The 22,924-nt window shown below is 44.2% G+C and overlaps 1 pseudogene; it reads left to right on the forward strand.

Annotated features, from left to right (window-relative positions):
* The window catches only part of LOC129017503 (TBC1 domain family member 28-like), an 81,460-nt pseudogene that overhangs the window by 26,588 nt on the left and 31,948 nt on the right, over positions 1-22,924 (forward strand).

Raw genomic sequence — 22,924 nt, forward strand, 5'->3', positions numbered from 1 at the left:
CCACCATCTCAACCCACATAAAATCTCAGAACCCCTATGAAGCCCCAAAGAGAAACAGGAAAACCCTAAGACTGACACAGCCAGGTGAAGTAGAACCTTGAGAGAGAAGCTCCATTGACAGAAAAAGAAAGGAAGAACTCCTCTCAGGCACTAGCTCCGTGGGCTGGGCTCACACTCTGGGCAGCCGCAGACTTGGATGCAGGAGAGACTCTCCCCTGCACCCTGAGACCAGAGAGTAGCCAAGGAGGGTTATTCCTAGAGCCCTCTGCTTGTGCCTCATGTGCTTGTCCAGTTAACAGGTGCTGCTAGATCTCTGTGGTCATATTAGCTTGAAAAATGCCGGGTTAAACAAAGTCAAAGCGGCCAGGTGTGGTGGCTCACACCTGTAATCCCAGCACTTTGGGATGCTAAGGCAGGCGGATCACCTGAGGTCAGGAGTTCGAGACCAGCCTGACCAACATGGTGAAACCCCATATCTACTAAAAATACAAAATTAGCCAGGCATGGTGGCGCATGCCTGTAATCCCAGCTACTTGGGAGGCTGAGGCAGGAGAATCGCTTGAACCTGAGAGGTGGAGGTTGCAGTGAACCAAGATCGCCCATTGCGCTCCAGCCTGGGCAACAAGAACAAAACTCCGTCTCAAAAAAAAAAGAAAGAAAGCCAAAGTATTTTTTTTTTTAACTACAGGCCTTCTTTCTCAGAGCCTTTTCTTGTGTGCTTGTGACTCTTCAAGAGGAAGTCTGGCAGGTTCAAAGCACTTTTGTGTTTTTGAGGCATATCTAATAGGAAAGACAGTCTTCTTTGTTTTACAGCTGACGGGAAGTGTCTCAGCCAAAGTCCCAGCACGGGTCAGGGAACAACTGGCCAGGGCTGATTCTGCAGCACCAGACAGCCTCTGCCAGCACCAGGTCACAATTCTGGCTGGTCCTGACTCGTGGTCCCAGGGCTCTAAGCAACATCATCCAGTGTTGAGGCAGCCTTTGGTCACTGCTTTGTTCAATTCTCAGAAAGTTTATGTATTTGAGCCCCTGATCAAGTACATGTCTGGAAACATGGTTAACTGGACACAAAAGAAGATCAGAGAACAGATTTGCTCCCTGCCTGGGGTGTGGGGACACAGCAGCAGGAAAAGGCTGTGAATCCAGGCTGTGTCCCAGGTCTATCCGGCTATGGGTTCCATCTGCACAGTGAGACGTGCAGTTTCCCCCTCGACCTGTTAGATGTAAATCAGCCGCACCCCCCCACCCCTGTGCCTGTGCCTTGGGTCTCAGGAGCCCAGGTGAGTGGCTGGGGTCCAGGCTCCTGGGGTCCCATGGGGCACTGCCCACCAGTGTGCACAGAGCAGTGGAAGGCCTGCCTGGCCATGGGATCAGGTATTGATGTGGGATGGCCCAAGTCTTCTAGATCTGGCCCTGGCCACCCCTTGGGCCTGATCTCCTGCCCCCCCGGCACACATCCTGGGCCAGGACAGCTCTCCAGCCTCCCAGCAACACTGAGAAGGCCCTTCCCTTTTCCTGGACATACTTATTCTATTCATTGCCTAGTCAGCTCCTCCTGATCCTCCTTCAAGGCTCTGTTGAGCTGTCACCTCCTCCGGGAAGCCGTCCCTGACCCAGCCCAAGTCAGGTGATGCTCTTTCTCTGTGTCTCACTGGCCCTGTCCAACACCTAGCAGAGCACTGGAAAGGCTGAACCCCAGGCCTGGACGGCCTGGGTTTCAATCTTGACCCTGCCGCACACCAGTGGAAGGCCTTGGTGACAATTTATGGAACTCCTCTGTGGCTCCATGTTCTCTGCGTAGAAGGGGATGAGAACATTGCCCATCTCACAGGTGGTTATGAGTATGAAGTGAGGGAGCACAGTTATGTTCTTAGAGCAGGTTCTTGGCACACAGTAAGTCCTCAATAAAGGCCGTGGAGAATGAATACTACGGCCCGTATTGCACTGCATGGCGACTGCACTCCTGTGTCTTCCCCATCCTCTGAAACCTCCCAGGGGATGGGAGGCCCAGCAACAGCCAAAGGCGGAGTGAGAGGAACGTAAAAGCCAAAGAAAGCCCATGGGCCCTTAGGAAGAAACTGAAGGACGAGGAGGACGTGGGCAGGTGGAGAGGAAGGAGGGAGGCTCCAGGAAGCAGCTGGAGCAGGGTGATGGTGCACAGAGCAGGAGAGGAGATGCAGATGGTCAGCAAACACAGGAAATGTCCAGTCTCCCAAAAATCAGAAAAACACAACTGAACAATGAAAAACTAACTTTCAGCCATCAAGTTGCAAAGTTTTAAAGTTGGTAACATCAAGGGCAGGGGGGTGATCTACAGAAACATGAACTCAGGGCCCACTGGAGGGAGGGAGCTGGCAGCAGCGTTCTGGAGAGTAATCAGCCATGGTCAGTTAAATGCAGAGCACAGACCTAACCCACCCCCGAGAAATTCTCCTCCTCTGTGAGCCTCCTGATGACAGAGAGAAATGGGAAACAATGTAAATGTTCATGCAGCAGAGGATGCCTGAATAAGCAGGGTGCACAGGCCAGAGCCAGGAATCTATGCCACAATTAAGAGCGTGAGACAGATGTGGAAGCTCTCCGGACAGATACTGACTGAATAAAAGTAATTTATAGCGTGAGTCTTACGGTATTGTTACTGGAAGGAAGGGAGTGTGAGTCGTCCAGGTCCTTGGCGTTTTGAACAAAGAATTGAACAAAACACACAAAGTAACAAAGAAATTAAACACAGGAAGGAAGCAGGAAAGCAGGGATTTATTAAAGCCAGAAAGCACTCCACAGGGTGGGAGTGGGCCCGAGCAATGGGCTCAAGGGCCTGGTTACAAAGTTTTCTGGGTTTTAAGTACTCCTTTTGAGGACCCTATAGGCTACCCCTTACCTGGATGAAGGATTTGGTCACGGCTAATTAAAGGCTGGGGAGAACTGGTGCCCTATGCAGAGGAAGGGATGGCTCGTGCTTGGCCCTGGCCAATCCAAGGCACTCTCCCTTTCCATCTGAGACGTGGTGGAAGGGGAGGGCTATAGTAGAAGAGCCTTTGATGCTTTGCCACTTGGGTGTGGGGAGATTGGTTTGTGTGTGGGGGGGTGGTAGCCTTAGGAAGGTCGCATTAATTGGCCTTAGGTTCCTTGCCCCCAGATCCAGCTGTTCTCTTTAGGGAGTCAGCATGAATTGACCCCAGGTTCCCTGCCCCCAGACCTTGGTGGTTTCCCTTGATTCACCTTTAGGAATTCAGCATGAGTTGGCTTTAAGTTCTCTGCCTCCAGACCCTATTCTCCTGCCTCAGTATGATAAACCAAACATCACACACATACACACACACACTCACACACACATACACTACAGTGCTGTGTTGTTCATGATCACGCACACGTGACTATGAAGCATAAGAAGCCTGCATGGACATGCATGATGACACTGGCTACCACTGGGTGGGACAGAACTGGGGGTGACCGTCAAAGGGGCCTTTAGTGCTATTTGTAACTTTTAAATTTCATTGCTTGTGTCAATGAACAGTAGCAAAACAACAGCTGGGCTCTGGCAGGTGGATTTCTAAGAAAGAGGTAACAAACAAATCCCACTGCTAGGAACTTTCTGTCTGTAGAAACAAGCAAGCCTAAAGTCACTACAGGATGCTCTTGTTGTGCCTCACCTCCCCTCCTGGCTGCACATCCCCAGGGCTGGGGTTCTCACCACCTCACGGAGCTGCTGACTCTAATACTACAATACTGCTCTAATATTGTAGTTTCAAACACGAAAACAGCAGCCTTTAAAACTCTTAAATTCATCCCATTACAACTTGCTAAGGGTTACGGATTCCAGCTTTGGAGATGCAGGTGAGATGTAGGGACTCTCTACCCATGCCCTTGCCTGATTCACCAGTGTCCAAGGGTCCATGGCATGGCAGGGCCCAAGGACCACAGCCAAGGTGCCACCCATGAAGGTGTGGGGTGGCTGTGCCTCATCATGCTTCTTGGGAGGTGACAGAGGACGCAGAAGAGACTTACAGCTGAATTCCACACATTCATCAGAGTGACTTCCAGGCCAAGATCCCCCGGCTGAAGGAAGGCAGAAGGCAAAGCAAACAGCATCTTTGGCCTGGCTGAGGTCTGAGGGCATCAGGACAGAGACGGAGACAAAGGACCCGGTGGCACCACATTTGCAGGTGTCAACCTCAGAACTGCAGAGCACCCACATGACAATTTCTGGGCACAGCTAGGGACTTTCTAGCACTAAAGCATTGGTGACTGTCAGCCAGGGGCCCAGGCCCTTCTCAGCTCCTTCTCATGCGCCCCTCCCTCTTCAAGCCACCAAGAACATGCAGAGTCCTTCTCATGCTTTACACCTCTTGGCTTTTACAGGGCTCTGTGATTAGGTGGGGCACATCCGGACCACCTCCCTGTGTCATATAAAGGGCAGGACATTATTCCAGGGAGAGTCATGGGGGTTATCCTTAGAATTCTATCTGTCACATTCACCCTCTTGGCTTTCTGTCCCTCCAGAATTCTTACTGGAAATTATATTAGAGATGGAGATTTCCCCATCATAACACAAAACCAGGACCTCAGAGTAGACTCTTAGATGAAAGAAAAGGAGGTGTAGGGGTTCCCTGGGTCAGGGCTGCCTTTGGCTTGGAAAACAGCTAACACGCACCAGGAGCATGAAATGTGAGGACTGAGAGTAATTTGCAGGGCCTTCCTGGGAGTGACATTCCAAAAAGACCCCAGGATGTCTGACTTGAGCAGAATGTGTGGAAGTGTCTCCTAGGAGCACCATTTTGAGCTCAGTGAGGGCCTCACTTGATAGTGAGAGCAGACTCATGTCCTTTTACTGGGTCTCAATTTCTGGGCCACTCAAGACGTCAGGCAGCTGGCCCGGGGCTCTGCAGGTGGGTCTGGCTGCGATGCTCACTTCCCAGTGATGCTGACCTGAGGCGACCACCGTTGCGTCCCTTCAGCTCCTATTGGCACAGTCACGGCAGTGATCACCTCCTTACTTTGACTCTCCACACCTAGTCCTTGGTGGGAAATAAACCTTCATGCAGACACCAAAGCCCTTCAGGGAAGAGGGGCAAGTGCTCGAATGTCACCTCCCTGACTACTGTATATACATTGCACCATTCACCCAACATTCCCAATCCTCCTTCCCTGCTTTATTTCTCTCCACAGCAATATCCCCTTCAAATATGGTACATATGTTACCTTTTATTTCAGTTAACTGCCAGACCCCATGAGAATGTAAGTTCCATGAGAGCAGGGACTGTTGCCTGTTTCATTCACTGTGGAGTCCCCAGCACCTACAATATTACCTGGAACTGAACAGGTCCCTGAACACAAATTCATTATTGGATTAATATATGGAAGGAGGCTGAAAGAAACCAGAGATGACACAAATAAGTGGAAAAACATTCCATGATCATGAATCGGAAGCATCAATATCATTAAAGTGGCCATACTGCCCAAATCACTTTACAGATTCAATGCTATTCCCATCAAACTACTTTTCACAGATTTAGAAAAAACTATTCTGAAATTCATATGGAACTAAGAAGGACCCTGAATAGCCAAAGCAGTCCTAAGCAAGAACAAAAAAGCTGGAGGCATCATATTACTGGAATTCAAACTATACTATAACTCTGCAGAAACCACAACAGCATGTTGCTAGTACAAAACCCAGACACATAGATCTTTGGAACAGAATAGAGAACTGAGATAAAGCTGCACACCTACAATTATCTGATCTTCAACAAAAACAAGCAATGGGGAAAGGACTTCCTATTCAGAAATGGATACTGAGATAACTGGTTAGCCATATGCACAGGAATGAAACTAGACACCTACCTTTCACCACATAAAAAAACTAACTGAAGATGGATTAGAGATTTAAATGTAAGACCTTTTGGAGGTTGAGGCGAGCAGATCACGAGGTCAGGAGATCGAGACCATCCTGGCTAACATGGTGAAACCCCGTCTCTACTAAAAATACAAAAAAATTTAGCCAGGCATGGTGGTGGGCGCCTGTAGTCCCAGCTACTCAGGAGGCTGAGGCAGGAGAATGGCATGAACCCGGGAGGCGGAGCTTGCAGTGAGCCGATATCGTGCCACTGCACTCCAGCCTAGGAGACAGAGTGAGACTCCATCTCAATATAAAAATAAAAATAAAAATAAAAATGCAAGACTTCAAACTATTAAAATTATAGAAGAAAACCTAGGAAATACCCTTCTCGACATTGGCCTTGGCAAAGAATTTTTGGTTAAGTCCCCAAAAGCAACTGCAGTAACAACCAAAAGAGGTGAAATCTAATTAAACTAAAGAGCTTCTGCACAGCAAAGAAAACTATCAACAGAGTAAATAGACAACTTACAGAATGGGAGAAATATTCACAAACGATGTATCTAATATTCAGAATCTATAAGAAAAACTTACATCAACAAGCAAAAAACAAATAACCCCATTGAAAAATGGGCAAAGGACATAAATAGACACTTCTCAAAAGAAGACATACAAGTGGCCAACAAACATATGAAAAAATGCTGATCATCACTCATCACCAGAGAAATGCAAATCAAAACCACAATGAGATGCCTTCTCACGTTAGTCAGAATGGCTACTAAAAAGTCAAACAAATAACAGATGCTGATGAGACTGTAGAGAAAAGGGAGCATTTATGCGCTGCTCGTGGAAATGTAAATTAGTTTAGCCAGTGTAGAAAGCAGTTTGGAGATTTCTCAAAGATCTTCAAACAGAGCTAACTTTCGACCCAGCAATCTCATTACTGGATATGTACCCAAAAGAAAACAAATCATTGTACCAAAAAGACATGTGCACTCATATGTTCATTCCAACACTAGTCACAATAGCAAAGACATGGAATGAACCTAAATACCCATCAATGAGACTGGATAAAGAAAATACGGTACATATACACCATGAAATACTACACAGTCATAAAAAAGAAGGAAACCATGTCCTTGGCAGCAAGATAGATGCAGCTGGAGGCCATTATCTTAAGCAAATTAAGACAGGAACAGAAAACCAAATACTGTATGTTCTCACTTATAAATGGGAGCTAAATATAGAGTACATAGAGACACAAAGATGGGAACAACAGACACTAGGGACTCTGAAAGGGGTGAGGCAGGGTCGGGGACAAGGCCTGAAAAGCTAACCATTGTATACTATGCTCACCACTTGAGTGATGGGATCAACTGTACCTCAGACCTCAGCATCACACAATATAGCAATGTATCAAACCTGCACATGTACCCCCTCAATCTAAAATAAAATACATATATATGTACACACACACGGAGAGCGAGAGGGATTGAACATAACCTATCATGCTGTACTTTGGTGAGGTAAAAAAAAGTTATTTTAAGTAAAATGCACATGGCTACTGGTTTTCAAAAAGACTATGAACCATCTGACTTTTACCACTTTTTTTTGGCTTCCTAATTCGGAGAGAACAAGCCTATGAGGCATCATAGACAAACAGGTCTAGATAACATATTTTGTGAAGAGTAAATAAAGCAGACACATATTTATATTTCTAATTTTACAGAGATTTAACAATGAATAAAAATTACTCCAGGCAAAATGAGTTTTGGGTTTCACCCAATGTAAAATGTTGTGAAAACTAATCCAAAATATTCACACACACACACACACACACACACACACACACACACACAATCACGCCAGCAGGAAATACTATTCTTATGATCAAGATTGGAAGCATCTTATTTTCTATCTCTTCCCTGCAATCTCATTATGACTAGGTTACATCATAAAAGGGCACTAATGAACATGTGAATTGCCTTTGCATATCCACTCTGGCAGCTGCCTCGGTCCATTTCTGTCAGGTGGGGGACAGCACAGGTGGCATCAGTGGAGTCATTCTTGAATGACTGCTCTTTTTAACTGTTTTCTTCAATTTCCTGTTACCATTCCTATTTCCTTTATGCTAAACCTCCTGCAGGCAGCCACCTCCCTCTAGCTTTTTATTCTTTCCAGTGTTCTTGGCAGCATGGCTGACGGGCTGGGGAGGCTGTAACCAAGGGGCCTTCCTTCATGGTATGGTCCAGCCTCGGAACGGGGCGGAGGCAGAATGGACAGGGTAGCAGGAAGAACAAACAGGGGTCTGAGGCGAGTTTATACTTTGGGAGCCCCTATTACTGGTCAGTAACATGACAGGTTTTCTTTTCTTTTCTTTTTTTCAGAGAGGGTCTCCCTCTGTCACCCAAGCTGGAGTGGAGTGGCGCTATCACAGCTCACTGCAGACTTAAACTCCTGGCCTCAAGCAATCCTCCTGCCTCAGTGCTGGGATTCTTTTTCTTTTTTTGACATAAAGTGAAAAGAAGGTAATGGCAGTGGCAGATACAAGATATATATATAATCTGGGTAGATTCTGGTTTTAAGACATATGACTGCTGATATGATGGAGACTCCCAGCCCTGCTAATTTACTATCTGGGCTAGGTCTTGGCTGAGGCTGGGTTTTTCCTGCCAGCTTCTTTCTTTCTCTGTCCTCACCTCCCCAAAAGGTTTGAGGCTGGGAAGGGAGTGTTGTGGTGCCAGAATCTTCGAAAGGTTTAGCAAAATATTTTAAGAATGCAGTAGGAGTTGGTGATTTTAAGGAGGGTTTCTATTTAGTGTGAAAGATACAACAATAAAGCTTTTGCAGGAAAACATAGGACAGTATCTTCATGATCTTGGAATAAACAATGTCTTACACAGAATACAAAAAGCATTAACCGTTAGAGAAAAGATTGATGAATTAGACTTAAGAACTTTGTTCATCAAAAGAATATTTAAGACACACTGGATGAAGGTATTTGCCACACAATTATTTGACAAAGGACTTACATCAAGAATACATAAAGAACTCTTAAAAGCAATAAGGAAGATAATGACAATCTGATTTTTTTTTCTTTTTTTTTTTTGAGACAGAGTCTCTCTCTGTCGCACAGGCTGGAGTGCAGTGGCACAATCTCGGCACACTGCAACCTCCACCTCCCAGGTTCAAGCGATTCTCCTGCCTCAGCCTCCCAAGTAGGTGGGATCACAGGCGCCCACCATCACGCCTGGCTAATTTTTGTATTTTTAGTAGAGACAGGGGTTCACCATGTTGGCCAGCCTGGTCTCAAACTCCTGACCTCAGGCTAACCGCCCACCTCGGCTTCCCAAAGTGCTGGGATTATAGGTATGAACCACTGCTTCCAGACGACAATGTGATTTTATAAATGGGCAAAAGTTCATGTTCTGCTTACAGAGCCAATAAATCTCACCCCCCAAACAAGGATGATGGTTTCCAGCTTCATCCATGTCCCTGCAAAGGACATGAACTCATCCTTTTTTATGGCTGCAGCGTATTCCACAGTGTATATGTACCACATTTTCTTTATCCGGTCTATCATTGGTGGGCATTTGGGTTGGTTCTATGTCTTTGCTATTGTAAATAGTGCTGTAATAAACATACGTGTACATGTGTCTTTATAGCAGAATGATTTATATTCCTTTGGGTATATACCCAGTAATGAGATTGCTGGGTCAAATGGTGTTTCTGGTTCTAGATCCTTGAGGAATCGCCACACTGTCTTCCACAATGGTTGAACTAATTTACATTCCCACCAACAGTGTAAAAGCATTCCTATTTCTCCACAGCCTCATCAGCATCTATTGTTTCTTGACTTTTTAATAATTGTCATTCTGACTGGTGTGAGATGTTATCTCACTGTGGTTTTGATGTGCATTTCTCTAATGATCAGTGATGTTGAGTTTTTTCTCATATGTTTTTTGGCCACATAAATGTCTTCTTTTGAGAAGCATCTGTTCATATCCTTTGCCCACTTTTTGATGGCGTTGTTTTGTCTTGTAAATTTGTTTAAATTCTTGTAGAGTCTGGAAATTAGACCTTTGTCAGATGAATGGATTGCAAAAATTTTCTCCCATTCTGTAGGTTGCCTGTTCACTCTGACGGTAGTTTCTTTTGCTGTGCAGAAGCTCTTTAGTTTAACTGGATCCCATTTGTCAATTTTGGCTTTTGTGGAAATTGCTTTTGGTGTTTTAGTCATGAAGTCTTTGCCCATGCCTATGTCCTGAATGGTATTGCCTAGGTTTTCTTCTAGGATTTTCGTGGTTTGGGGTTTTACATTTAAGTCTTTAATCCATCTTGAGTTAATTTTTTTATAAGGTGTAAGGAAGGGGTCCAGTTTCAGTTTTCTGCATATGGCTAGCCAGTTTTCCCAGCAACATTTATTAAAGAGGGAATCCTTTCCTCATTGCTTGTTTTTGCCAGGTTTGTTGAAGATCAGATGGTTGTAGATGTGTCTTGTTATTTTTGAGGTCCCTGTTCTGTTCCATTGGTCTATATCTCTGTTTTGGTACCAGTGTTGTGCTGTTTTGGCTACTGTAGCCTCGTAGTATAGTTTGAAGTCAGGTAGCATGATGCCTCCGGCTTTGTTCTTTTTGCTTAGGATTGTCTTGGCTATACAGGCTCTTTTTTGGTTCCATATGAAATTTAAAGTAGTTTTTTTCTAATTCTGTGAAGAATGTCAATGGTAGTTTGATGGGCATAGCACTGAATCCATAAATTACTTTGAATTTACGACCAATGTATAACCAGTTTCACAATATTGATTCTTCCTATCTATGAGGATGGAATGTTTTTCCATTTGTTTGTGTCTTCTCTTATTTCCTCAAGCAGTGATTTGTAGTTCTCGTTAAGAAGGTCCTTCAAGTCCCTTGTAAGTTGTATTCCTGGGTATTTTATTCTCTTTGCAGCAATTGTGAATGGGAGTTCATTCATGATTTGGCTGTCCGCTTGTCTATTATTGGTGTATAGGAATGCCTGTGATTGCTGCACATTTTGTATCCCGAGACTTTACTGAAGTTGCTTATCAGCTTAAGGAGTTTTGGGGCTGAGATGATGGGGTTTTCTCCCATCCAAGTACTAACCAGGCCCAACCCTGCTTAGCTTCTGAGATCAGACGAGATCGGGCATGTTCAGGGTGGTATGGCCGTAGACGTTGATGGGGTTTTCTAAATATAGAATCATGTCATCTGCAAACAGAGACAATCCGACTTCCTCTCTTCCTATTTGAATACCCTTTATTTCTTTATTTTGCCTGATTGCCCTGGCCAGAACTTCCAATACTATGTTAAATAGGAGTAGTGAGAGAGGGCATCCTTGCCAGACTTATCTTTAAAGAAAGTATTTACAAAACACATATCTGAAGAAGAACTTGCATGCAAAATATACCAAGAACTTGTGAAATTCAAAAGTTAAGAAAATAAACTACATTTAACAAATGGACAAATATATGTAGCAATACCTCCCAATAGTAGATATTCTGAAGGAAAATAAGCATATAAAGACATGGTGAACACTAGGGAATTAGGAGAAAAAAGTAATGCACTGTAGGCTAAGGAAAGCAAATTAAAACAGCAATGAGATAGATAGCCTATACACATCGATTAGGACAGTTATATGAACAACAAACAAGCAAAAGCCAGCACTACCAATCCTTGGTGAGGATACAGAACAGGTACTCTCCTTCATTACTGGGGAGACTGCAGAATGGCATAGCCACTTCACAAGATAGCATGGCATGTTATTGCAAAGGAAACTGCAGCATCACACAGTATGCAGCAACCATGCCCCTACACATCTACCCAACTGGTGTGAAAACACATCCACATACAAACGAACAAGAAAATACACACAGCAGCTTTATTCACAATGACGAAAACCTGGAAGGAATCAAATCGTCCTTCAGTGAACACATAACCAAACTGTGTCACTTGTAACCCAAGGCAGGAACAGGTGATGGAGACACATGAGACCTTTAGGGTGCAGCAGAGGAAATGGGGACAGACACATGAGAAGGCAGCACTGCAGCCACAAGGATTTCAGATACAAAAGGAAGACACTGACCACAGGCACATGGTAGGGCAGCACTTAAGGACAGATATGTCTGCAGGCACAAGGCAGCTGGGGAATGAAGACACTTGAGGATGGATATGGACCTCTAGGTGATGAGTGAAGACCCAGGTATCCTGACATGGGCCATATGGACAAGGAATGGATACACGTGAGGGAAGACATGGGCTACATGCAGAGGGACCAAAGACAAATGAAGACTGACATGGGAGGCAGGCGTAGGGGAAGGAGACAGTCTAGGCAAGATCTGTACTGCAGGCTGAGAGGATGGCAAAACCTGACAACACACAAGGGCAGACATGGAGAGAACCTGCAGAATTCAGGCACTGGGATGGAGATGCACAAAGCATGGCATGTTTGCAGGGACACAGGGATGAAGACATTGGGAGACAGACAGTGCTGCAGGCACAGGGGTTGGAAACAGCTGAGTGCATACAGGAGATGCTTAGATCAGAGCTTAGTGGAAACGTACACCCTAAGTGAGGATGTCAGAACAGAGAGAGACTGAAAATCAATCATCTCAGCTCCCTTCTCCGGGATCAAAGCTAAGAAACAATCAAACTGGAAGCATACCGAATAAAGGCAATAAAAAACATAACAGCAGACATCAATAAATAAGAAAAAAATAAAGCACAACAAAACAAATCAACAAATAACATCAATAAACCATTAGTCAATGTGATTAAGAAAAAGAGAAGTTAACACAAACCATCAATATCAGAAATCAACACAGACACATTCTTCACTGGGCCTGTGGACCTTAACAAGAACTTAAGAGGACTTTGTGAAATATGAGGGTCTAAAAATTCAACAGAGAACAAAATGCACCACATTTAAAAACCAACTTAACCAAACTGACCCAAACATAACATGAAATAGAAAAACTCCTAGTCTACTAAACAAATTGAATAAATTCTTGGAAAAAAAGATCAAACCAACAAACAAAAATGTTCCACAAGTAAAACTCCCAGCTCATAATTATGGAATAGTCCATACAAAGAAAAACACTAAAATGAGAATAAAGATAATATTTTAAAATTTTTTTGTGTAGTTGGCATTACGTTGAGGACACAATTGGACAAGGACACATTATGGAACACAAATGAATAAAATTATGTCACCTCTTTCATAAACAGTATGTATCTCCTTTTTAATAAACAGAGCTGGGGCCTGGCGCGGTGGCTCATGCCTGTAATCCCAGCACTTTGGGAGGCCGAGGTGGGCGGATCACGAGGTCAGGAGATCGAGACCATACTGGCTAACACGTGAAACCTCGTCTCTACTAAAAATACAGAAAAAAAAAAAAAAATTACCCGGGCGTGGTGGTGGGCACCTGTACTCCCAGCTACTTGGGAGGCTGAGGCAGGAGAACAGCATGAGCCCAGGAGGCGGAGCTTGCAATGAGCCAAGATCTCGCCACTGCACTCCAGCCTGGGCAACAAAGCGAGAGTCCATCTCAAAAATAAATAAATAAATGAATAAATAAATAAATAAATAAACAAAGCTACAAATATTCTAAGCAAAATATTATATGCATGAAGCCACCTATGAAAACACAGTAGATCAATACTAAATGGAATATACACCAAAATGCAAGGTCCTTAACATTCAAAATAAATCATGTAAGTCATCCCATTAGCAGAAAAATACAGGAGAAAATAGTAAGATCATTTAGCTGAAAAGTTTTTTAAAGCATTTAATAAAATTTAAAACTGAACCACAAACACACACAAAAAAACTTGAGTAAAATATAAAAAGAGGACGGGCCAGGCGCAGTGGCTCACACCTGTAATCCCAGCATTTTGGGAGGCCGAGGCGGGCAGATCACCTGAGGTTGGGAGTTAGAGACCAGCCTGACCAACATGGAGAAACCCCGTCTCTACTAAAAATACAAAATTAGCTGGGCGTTGTGGCACATGCCTGTAATCCCAGCTACTCGGGAGGCTGAGGCAGGAGAATCGCTTGAACCCGGGAAGTGGAGGTTGCAGTGAGCCGAGGCTGCGCCACTGCACTCCAGCCTGGGTAACAAGAGCAAAACTCTGTCTCAAAAAAATTAAAAATAATTAAAAAAAGAAGGCAACTTCCGGCCAGGCATGGTGGCTCATGCCTGTAATCCCAGCATTTTGGGAGGAGATGCGGGGGGATCACCTGAGGTCAGGAATTCAAGACCAGCCTGGCCAACACGGTGAGACCCCGTCTCTACTAAAAATACAAAAATTAGCCAGGCATGGCAGTGGGTGCCTGTAATCCCAGCTACTCGGGAAGCTGAGGCAGGAGAATCGCTTGAACCTGGCAGGTGGAGGTTGCAGTGAGCTAAGATCTAGCCATTGCACTCCAGCCTGGGCGACAAGAGCGAGACTCCATCTCAAAAAAAAAAAAGGCAACTTCCTTAATTTGATGAAATCTGATAAAGTCTAATACTAGCCAATAACATATAACATAATTAACAGAGAATTATGGGAAGCTTTTTCCACCAGTGCAGGACCAGATAAAGATGCCTGCTACCACTCTTTAATCAGCCTTGTAGCGGAGAAACAATACAGTAAGAAATAAAAAAGCATTAGGATTAATTTTTAAACCAAAAAAATTGTCATTGTGTGTATATGACATTATTACATGCCTAGACAATCCCTGAAAACCCCAAAACTGTTACAATTAATAACTTACTGGATACATTATTGTTATCAACCAGATTACTATATACCAGTATGAAACCAATAGAAAATAATGATCAAACTAGAGAACAAGTATCTATGACAAAAATGAGCCAATAAAGGATCAATTTGCAGATTTAAGATAAATCCTTCAAATCAATATTTAAAAAGGACCCTACAAAAACACGCACAAAATGAGCAAAGCATATGAAGAAAAGGCACAGAAGCCAATAAACATTTGCTAAACTCCATCTCACATGAAACCCGCCACTGCAAGTTCCAGGTGAGAGGATCCCTGCAGAAACACTGCAGGGCAGGATCTCAGGAGGCAGGACCACCGGGGAAGTGATGGAGCCCCTGCAGTGGGGAGGGTCTCAGGCCCAAGAGGGCCAGGTGGCTCCAGACCAGGTCCTGCTCCAGTTTCCCCTTACTCCCCATACCAGGCACAGCCCCACGTGAGTGCCCCGATGCAGGGAGGATTCTGACTGGCCATGTCTTCTCTGCCACTGTGCAGCCTGCTGAATGGCAGCTTCCTTGCCCATTACATCATTCCAGGCTTCCCTTTCATGGGTCACCTTCTCCTTCCCAACACAATGCCAGAATCCACCCCAGGAGGATAGGGACCAGGAACCAAACTGTGGCACCATGAGTGGAGACCCTGGAGGCAGACATGGGTGTAGGCACAGAGTGGAAACATGCTAGGCCTGGCCGACGGGTGACAAGCACAGAGGATGGGGACATTCAAGGGCAGACACGGGCTGCACGCACAGGAGAGAAGACCTGGGCTACAGTCACAGGGGATCCAGACAAAAAGGGAGCTCGCTGGCTACAGCTGCATGGCAGAGAGGCACACCTGGGACAGACATGGGTACAGGTGCAGGACAGAGTAGGTGAAGGTTGGCGCGGGCAGGGGGCACAGAGATAAAGACAGGTGGAGTCACAAGAGTCCTAATGTGGGATGCATGAACAAGGGCTGGAGACACAGGAAGACAGGCACGGGAAGCAGGCACACTCAATGACAGGCCTCTGCTGCAGTAACAACAGACGGAGATACCCAAAGAAAGAGACTGGCTACAAGTACAAACACTGGGGATAGGAGTTTTGGGCATAGTCTCCTGGGAGAAATGATCCAGATAAAGGACAGAAATGGGCTGAAGGCACAGGGGAAGGAGACACACAAGTGCAGACATGGCCCAAAAAGCGTGGATGAAAACACTGACTGTAGACATGGATTAGGGGGACAGAGAATGTAGCAAACATAAGCTGGCATGGGCAGAAGTCAGGGGACAGACAGACAAAAACATCACAATGGGCTGCAAACACAGGGATTGAGGCATTGGAGGACTGCTACTGCCTGAAGGCTAAGGAGATGGCAACATTCAAGGCAAGCAATGTGCTGCAAGCACACAGGATGGAGACTCACACGGCTGGCACGGGCTGCAGGAGCAAGAAATGGAGACTTCTGACAGGGGGCATAAAGTGCAGGCAGAGGACAGACCAGGTGACAATACACAAGGGCAGACGTGGGCTTCAGTCTTTACGGGATGGTGATACCGGCGAGAAGATAGAGGCTTCAGGCACAAGGGTGGAGACACACAAGGCCTGGCATGGCTGTAGGCAATACAGGGTGGAGACACTGGGAGGTCAACGTGGCTGCAGACACAGGGTTTGAAAATATCTGATGGAAAATGTGGGCTGTCAGATAAATCTTAGAGAGAAATTTACAGCCTTAAAGGAATGTGTTAGGATAGAAAAAAAGATTGACAATCAACCACATAAACTCCCTTCTCAAGAATTAAAAAAGATCAAAATGAAAGAATGCAGAATTAAAGTAATAAAGAGCAGACATCAATGAAATAGGAAAAAAAATGCAACAGAAACAAATCAAGGATAAAAGTTGGTTTATAGGGTCGGGTGCGGTGGCTCACGCCTGTAATCCCAGCACTTTGAGAGGCCGAGGTGGGCGGATCATGAGGTCAGGAGATCGAGACCATCCTGGCTAACACAGTGAAACCCCATCTCTACTAAAAAATACAAAAAATTAGCCGAGCGGGCTGGCGGGCGCCTGTAGTCCCAGCTACTCGGGAGGCTGAGGCAGGAGAATGGCCTGAACCTGGGAGGCGGAGCTTGCAGTGAACCGAGATCGCACCACTGCACTCCAGCATGGGTGACAGAGTGAGACTTCGTCTCAAAAAAAAAAGTTGGCTTATAAATATTAATACACTTTAGAAACCCCTAGTGAAACTAACTAAGGCAAAGAGAAAAGACACAAAAAACCAATATCAGGAATCAAAAGAGAAGCCTGCTGTATAGAGCAGTATATTGAGACACTAGGAGGGTTCTGTGAAATACTTAGGACTACAAGTTTGACAACAGAGATTCAAATAACATCACATTGAAAAATACACTTTCTAGGTCAGACATGGTGGCTCATGCCTGTAATCCCAGAACTTTGGGAGGTCGAGGCAGGTGGATCGCCTGAGGCCAGGAGTTCGAGACCAGCCTGGCCAACATGCTGAAAACCTGTCTGTACCAAAAAATACAGCTGGGCACTGTGGCTCACACCTCTAATCCCAGCACCTTGGGAGGCTGAGGCAGGTGGATCACGAGGCCAGGAGTTCGAGACCAGCCTGGCCAACATAGTGAAACCCCGTGTCTACTAGAAACACAAAAATTAGCCGGGTGTGGTGGCACGCACCCTGTAGTTCCAGCTACTCAGGAGGCTGAGGCTAGAGAATTGCTTGATTCCAGGAGGCAGAAGCTGCAGTGAGCCGAGATCGCGCCACTGCACTCTAGCCTGGGAGACAGAGCGAGACTCTGCCCCGCAAAAAACAAAAATAAAAATAAAAATAAACTTACTAAAATGGACACAAAAATAACATAAAACAAGAAAACTCTTACATATACCAAAGGATTTGAATTATTAGAAGTCAAACCAGCCAACAAAAATACTGTTCCACATGGAAAATTCCATACCTAAAGAAATATTCCAAATATTTAAGGCAGAAAACACCTAAATTTCTCAGACTCTTCCAAAGAAAAGAAATATAGGAAATTTTTTTTTTTTTTTTTTTTTTTTTTTTTGTGAAGCCAGCATTACGTTGACACCACAATCTGAACAGGACATTAGAAAAAAAAATTATAGGCCCTCTCTTTCATTAACAGAAATACAAATATTCTAAAAAAAATCATATCATATGAATTAAACCACATATGGAAATGTAACACATTGACATCAAGTGGGATATACTAAAAAATGCAGGATTGGTTAACATCCAAAAATAGTTCATGTAAAATATCCTATTTTCAGAAAAATAGGAGAAAAACATATGATTATTTACAGTATATATTAAAAAAAGCATTTATCCAAATTCAACAATTAGTCATAAATAACTCTTAGCATATGTAAAAGAAGGCAGCTTCCTTAATCTGATTAAGTTTGTCTAAAATGAAATTATAGCAAACTACATAAGGAATACAGGATCACTGAAACCTTTTCTCTGGAATCAGAACCAGACACACCGTGTTCAGGAGGTGTGATCGGGACAATAAAAGAAGAAAATAAAGAAAAATAAAGGTGTAAGAACCAATGTTTAAGCAATATAGCTGTTATCATACGTGGCTGACACTAAGTACATAAGTATTTAAGTACGTATTTAAGTACATAAATACATAACTACAGGTACATAAGTACATGAAAAACCCACCACAATCCAAAAGTGATGGCTATGAATATGTGAATTAAGCCAGGTAACACGATACAAAATCAATCTATAAAATCAATTAGATTCTTATTTACCAGCAAGAAAGAAATTTGAAATAAAATTAAAGTACAATGACCAGACTAAGAAACAACTATCTGCACTAGAAATGACCCCATAAAGGATTAATTTCTAGAATACCTTTTTAAATTCTTCAAATCAACGTAAGAACACAAATGACCCAACAGAAAAACCAGCACTGAAAATGAAGACAAAGACGCAAAGGCCAATAAATATTCACAAAACTTCGCTTCACTAACTTATTTCCAGTTCCAGATGACAGAGGCCCTCAGGGACCCAGGAGGCAGGACCACAGGGAGGTGACAGCGCCAGCAGCAGGAGGGCGGGCCTCTGCCTTGGCCCGAGCGGGGCCACAGCTCCTGGCGGGCTGCAGGGGCCGGGAAGCCCGAGCAGCCTGGCGCTCCTGGCCCCTGCACACGCTTCCCTCCCTCCACCCCGTTCCTCTCTCTCTCTGTGCCTTGGGCCCCGTGGGATGCGCTCACATCCAGACTCACCAGGCCCGAGACGTTGGGAGAATGGAGAAGCGCTTGCGAGCCGAAAGTCCTCCAGGAACACGTGAAGGAAGCTTCGCCTGCACCTGGGACACCCTTCCCTGATGCTGGCCTCAAGGCAGGCGCGCCGCACACGCTTCCGGTCCATGACGCCCACAGCGCAGAGCAGCACGCGAGCCCAGCCTCCACGAAGAGAAAATGGTGGAATGGGCCTTCGCCTCCATTTTATCATGGCTGTACTCAACCGCTGTATCTTGGAAGCTTGGTTCTGATTGGGTGAGAAGGAACTGTTTTTGACAACTCTTATTGGATAATAGTCTCCTGCCCTGACTGGATAGTCTTAACTAATCAGAGTTGTAGATTTATCCAATCTGTGTTGTAGTACAGAGTCTGGTCTCATCCTATCAGAAAGAGGCTTCCAGGATATGTCATTTGAATACAGACATTATAAAAGGGAGACAAAAATCTGCACCTGCCGTGGAGGTTGGGCTCATGTGCTCCTCTGCATTGGAGTTAGCCAAGGAGCGTGTGCAGAACACTTGCCTCGTAGGCCAGCCGTACAGAAGGATGTCCCAGGTGCAGGCGAAGTTTTGTTCATGTGCTCCTGGAGGATTTTTCCCGTGGCAAGCGCTTCTCCATCCTCCAGCATCTCAGGCCTGGTGAGTCTGGACGTGACCGCTTCCTATGGGGACCCCAGGCACAGAAAAATGCAAGGGAGGGTGGATGGAAGGGGAACGTGAGCAGGGCCCAGAGAGCATCAGGTTGCCCGTTTCACCAGGCACCCCTGCTCCGGTGCAAGGCAGACGCCGGCCAGGCCCCCACCCAGCGCCCTTCCTGGGCTCTGGCCCTGGCACCTAGACCCATCCCGCCATTCTCCGCAGCTCCACTGCCCGCAGGCAGGAGCTGCCGGCGTGGAACCTGCAGGCTGCAGTGAGCAGTGGAGGCAGTAGCCGCTGCTCCCTGGATTCCCGGGATGTCTTTCTTTGGCTTTTTTCTTTTTCTATTTTATTTTAGATTCAGAAGGTACACGTGCTTGTTATATGTATATCACATGCACAATGGGGGTGTTGAGCTTCTAGCATACCCATCACCCAAAAATATTGGAGGTTGTACCCAGTAGGTACGTTTTCAACTCTTCCCCCCAACTTTTTGAGTCCCCAGAGTATATTCTCTCCATCTTCATGTCCATGTGTACCCATTGTTCTCACTTAATACATGAGAACATGCAATGTTTGGCTGTTTCTGCATTAATTCACTTAGGATAATGACATTCAGTTGCATCTGTGTTGCTGCAAAGGACATGATTTTTTTCTTTTTTTATGACTGCCTAGTACTTTGTGGTGTATATGTACCACATTTTCTTTATTTAATGAACCGTTGATGGATACTTACCTTGGTTCCATGACCTTGCTGTTGTAAGTTATGCTGCGATAAACAAGGGAGTGCAGTGCCTTTTTATATAATGATTTCTTTCCCTTTGGGTAGATAGCCAGTAATGAGATTGCTGGGTCGAAAGGTAGTTGTACTTTTAGTTCTTTGAGATACCTCCCTACTTTTTCCATAGAAGTTGAACTAATTGACATTCCCACCAACAATGTATGAGCATTGCCATGTCTGGAAGAGTTTTCCTAGGTTTTCTCCTAGGATCTTTATAGTTTTAGGTCTTACATTTAGGCCTTTAATCCATCTTGAGTTAATTTTTGTACAGTTGAGTGATAGGGGTCCAGTTTCATTCTTAAGCATATGGTCAGCCACTATTCCCAGAACCACTTAGTGAATAGGGTGTCCTTCCCACGTTAAGTTTTTTGAAGATCCATTGGCTGATTTTCTTCCTAGCATTATTTCTTGAGCAAAATCCTTCAGTAGAATGTTGATGGAAGTGGTCAAATTGATTACTATGTATTGTTTCCAATCTTATGGAGTAAACATTCTTTACCCACTAACTTAGTTTAGGATGTTTATTGTAGGTTTTCTTAGATGCACTTGACCAGATTGTGGAAGTACTCTTCAATTTCTAGTTTGGTTAGGGTTTTAATCATATGATGGATTTAGCCAAATGCTTTTTTTCCTGTGTCAATCAGATTATCACATCCAAGTCTGGTGGTCAAACCTGTAGACGTGTATAGTCTTATTACACACTGGATCATGGATCATTCTTATCTCTGCTTTGCCCATGCAGTGCACCAGCCTTCCTGTGCCCGTTGATGGACTGAGAGGAAGATGAACCCTTAGGTTGCCTGCTGTGCTCACTGTTAAGGTGGGACTCATCCTTCTCCCATGAGCATCAGTGTTTCTCCTGCCCGTCTCTCAGTGACCATTTCCTATCATTGGCCTGGACGTTTTGGCACTTCAGTTCCCCAACTGAAGGTCTCACCCCACCAAGTTCTTTGCACGGAAGTAGGTCATACCTACTGGGAACATATACAGCTCCCCAGACTCCTCCAGGTGGTCAGTACCTCATAATATCACCCAAGGAAGGCACAGAGGGGATCTGCCCAGTTAATAGAGCTTGTGTTCTGAAACCCACCATCTCACCTTTTAACTCACCAATGGCCCTTTCTCAAGGCCAGGGAAAGGAATGAAGGCTCATTACTAAAAACCGCAACCTCAACAAGGCTGTACTTCCTTTTAGAGTCCCCTTACCCAGCATTGTCATTGTCTTGGAAGAAGTTCAGAATGCTTCTCCCTTTTGGTTTTGTTACTGACCTGGCAAACATGTTCTATTGTGTCTATTTGTGAAGAAGATCAAGTGCAGTTCACCTTCAGATTTGAAGGCTGACAGTACACTGTTAGGAGGCATCTGATGGACTACCTCAACAATCCTCTGCTGGCTCAAGGTTGCATTGACTAGATCTAGCTACCCTCTGACTGCCACCTGATGTCCACTTGTGGCACTATGTGGATAATGTCCTTCTGCCCGATAACAAAGAGGGAGAGGTTCAATGGACCCTCATATTGACAACTAACCACACAACTCAATGGGGATGAGCCATCATCCCACATGATACAACAGCCTGCCATTTCCATCAAATTGTGGGGCTATATTTATTTATTTTTTTGGATATAAAATGTTAGTTTTATAGGAAGAATGGAATTTAAACTGGCATTGTTTAAATGTGGAGTATCCAAGTTCAACAGTCTGTATTCATTGATTTCTTCCAAAAACAGAAAAATTTAAGGGGCAGACCTGAACAAGTCACTAATTACTTGAAGCTATATGGTTTGCAAATGTTTTGCTCTTATTTCAGTACAGTTTCATATAATGAGATGGGATTTTTCCAAAACTGATACACTATAAATCTCAGTGGACATGCTAGTATCCTTTCAATAAATTTGCATTTCAATAATATGGACAATATCCAAGTATTACATACGGAAGGCTAAGAAACAAAAGAAATTGCCAGACTATATTATTCAAAACATCAAGAAACTGACGTCTGACTAATGTATTCAATCCTTGTTCTGGAGATCAACATTGTGAATGCATGAATTTCTAAGGGAAAATTTTAAAATTATAATTTACTCGTATTATAAATTTTGATGTTGAGAAAATTAGTTTTTGGAATAAATCTTTGATTTTTGTCGAATAATAGAAGAAAAATTTCCAGCATACTAAATAGCATATGACATTATTTATGGCAAAACAAAATGATTCTAATTGATGTTTCTTTTTAAACATCTAGAGAGTACTCATCCCTTGATCTTTCTGAATTGCCAAATATACTCCCTTAAATTAATAAAATTGAAAATGTGATTATATCAGGAAAGAACTATTATATTCTTATATTCTTTTCAACATCGTTAAGCTATTGTTACTTTTTAAAAATTTTAGTAGGTTTTTGGAGAACAGGAGGTGTTTGGTTACACGAATAAGTTCTTTAGTGGTGATTTCTGAGATTTTGGTGCACCCATCGCCCGAAGAGTCTATACTGTATTCAATGTGTGGTAGTCTTTTATCCCTCACCCTGCTCCCACCCTTTCCCCACCAAGTCCAAATTGTGAGGCTATATTTAGTGTAAGGAAGGCAGACAAAATCTACAACCAGTCAGCCTCAGGCTC

This window comes from Pongo pygmaeus, chromosome 19, assembly GCF_028885625.2.
Source record: "Pongo pygmaeus isolate AG05252 chromosome 19, NHGRI_mPonPyg2-v2.0_pri, whole genome shotgun sequence".
Lineage (NCBI taxonomy): Eukaryota > Metazoa > Chordata > Mammalia > Primates > Hominidae > Pongo > Pongo pygmaeus.